At 39.4% G+C, this 2,708-nt stretch overlaps 1 protein-coding gene across 1 annotated transcript in view; it reads left to right on the forward strand.

The window, feature by feature from the left end:
• Pi4ka (phosphatidylinositol 4-kinase alpha) overlaps positions 1-2,708 on the forward strand; it is a 136,861-nt gene that overhangs the window by 22,269 nt on the left and 111,884 nt on the right. The gene's annotated exons all lie outside the window — the stretch shown is intronic.

Genomic DNA, 2,708 nt, shown 5'->3' on the forward strand with positions numbered 1-2,708 from the left:
GGTGTACAACTGTTCCCAGTAGAGGTGGAAGCAGACAAATCTCTGAGATCAAGGGCAGCCTGGTCTACAGAGCTAATTCTAGGGCAGCCAAGACTATAGAGGAAAAACTTTGTCTCCAAAAAAAAAAAAAAAATCGAGGGGGGAAGTGAGAGAGAGAGAAATGGAGTGAATTCATATGCATTTCTTTTTAACTGGTATTTTGGAATTTGGGGGTTAGAGAGTATCAAATGGAACTTCACAGCCTTTGCCCCACATTTTCTCCGCTGCCCTTCTTTACCTTCCTTCCTTTCTTCTTTGTGGAAGGTTATAGATTCACTATGTACCAAGTCTGTGTTAGCTACAACACAGATGTCTGTGTGTACTCACACCCTGAGGCTCCCAAACCAACTTGGAATACCTTCAATGTTTTAGCATTCCTGATCCATAAAACTGAAGTTTCTTTGGAATCTAGCTCTGTAGTACTTCCTATAAAACCTTTTGTGTTCATGGGGGTTGCTGTCTGTAATGAAGACACTGTTTTTTTCTCAGTAGGTGATGCTGCCCTAACTTGTTAAGGGCTCACTCAGCTAAAGACAATTTGCTATTGTCACAAACATCCTGATTGTGCCTGTACACCTCTTGATCTATGTATTTTTAGCCTTTTTAGTTACCCACCATGCCTAGAACTGACTCTTCAACTTATGGATGTTTCCACAATTCAAAGGACTGTAATTAATACAAGTCTGTATCTACAACTGTTACCTAATAACATAAGCTATTGGTGTTCATTTCTTTAAATATATATATATATATATATATATATATATATATATATATATAAAATATGGATTGTGTGTGTGTGTGTGTGTGTGAAGGTATGTACATGTAAGTGCAGTGCTCAGAGTCCACAAGAGAGTGTCAGATCTCCTAGAGCTGTTATGAACTTGGTCAATGAACAAACTTTTGGGTCCTCTACAAAAGCAGGATGCACTCATCTCTCTAGCCCGTTTCTTTGAGACCTAACAAGCATCATCATCATCATCTCCTCCTTCCCCCGCCTCTTCTTTTCCTCTTCCTCCTCCTGAAGTCCTAGGGAAACTGCACTAATGTGCACAGACAGATATACACATAAATCTGGGATAATAAATAAAAATTTTAAACAAAGATCACTTTTCTATACACAGATTCATGTTAGAATAAAAGTTTTGACTTGTTTGAAATACTGTTAAAATATATAAATTTATAGAATTTATGTGTGATCTGGGGACTGAACCCAGAGCCTCATGCTTGCTAAATATGTTCTCCAGCGAGTGTGTGTGAGGATATATATGAGACACTGGGGTATGTGTGTAGGGTGTGTGGAGGTCAGGGGTGAGTTTGTGGGTGTGGGCATATGTGTGTAATGTTTATGTGAGGAGGGGTGTGTATGTGGGGGTGGGGTGTGTGTATCCATGTCCTCTCATGCACATAAGCAAAGTGCTCATAGAGTCCAAAAATGTCAGGTTCTACTGGAGCTGGAGTTATAAACCATCTGACATGCATGCTGGAAACCAAATTGAGTTCTCCTGCAAAAGTAGTATTTGCTCTTAACCTGAAAACCACCTCTCCAGCCATACCCCCCCAATATTTTTTTTCACATTTTAAGTAATTTGACCCTTTTTTGGTTTTTTTTTTTAGGCAATTTTTTTCTTTTTACTTTTTTTCTTTGAGACAGGTTTCTCTATGTAGCTCTGGCTGGCATGAAACTCACTATATAGACAAGGCTGTCCCATAATTTACAGAGATCCACTTGAGAAGGTGTTTTTAAAAATATTTTAATTAATAATTTATTTGTTTTAAGTATATGAATGTTTCGTCTGCATTTATGTCTATATCACAGGTGTGTCTGGTGCCCAAAGAGGCCAGAAGAGGGCATCAGATCTCCTTGGACTGGAGTTACAGATGGCCGTGAGCTGCCCTACGGGTCTGGGAATCTACTTTAAATCCCCTGCTAGAGCAGTACTTGTCTTAATCATTTCCCTATCCTCTTGGGATAAGGTCTTATATAAGTCTGGCCTCACACTCAATGGGTACATAAGGTTGTCCTTGAACTTCTGATCTTCCCACCTCTACCTCTAGTGCAGGGATTTCAGGCATGTACCTGCAATTATATTATGTTGGAGACTAAACCTAGGGCCTCCTGGAACTCAACAGTAGACTAGGTTGGCTGGCTTGCAAGTCTCAGGGATCCTTCCATTTCTTGTCTCTGCCTAGCTGGCACTGGGATTGCAAGTGTGTGCTGGCATGCCTGGCTTTTCATGTAGTTGCTAGGGATCAAATTTAGGTCCTCATGCTTGGCACAATACTTTCTAACCTATGTCCCAAGCTGCTCCCCTTCTTTTTTGAAAAGCAGTATAATTCATGCTGCTAAAATCTAGAGTAGATTGCCAAAGTGGGCAATCTAAATTATGAAAAACCCCAAAGTGATTTTTATGCACACATATGTTTCAGAACTACCTAGGTATCATTTAAAAATTCTAATAGAAATCTAATACTTTTCTGCTGTATACTGAGAATATCCACAAAAAGTGGGTATAGGTGGAGGTCACTCGTTCATTCCTGTCCACTCAGACCCAAAATAGTCACACAGAAATTATATTAATTACAACACTGCTGGACCTATTAGCTCAGGCTTCTTATTAATTTTTTTTTTTTTTTGGTTTTTCGAGACAGGGTTTCTCTGTGGTTTT

The sequence above is a fragment of the Microtus ochrogaster genome, unplaced genomic scaffold (genome assembly GCF_000317375.1).
Source record: "Microtus ochrogaster isolate Prairie Vole_2 unplaced genomic scaffold, MicOch1.0 UNK68, whole genome shotgun sequence".
Taxonomy (NCBI): domain Eukaryota; kingdom Metazoa; phylum Chordata; class Mammalia; order Rodentia; family Cricetidae; genus Microtus; species Microtus ochrogaster.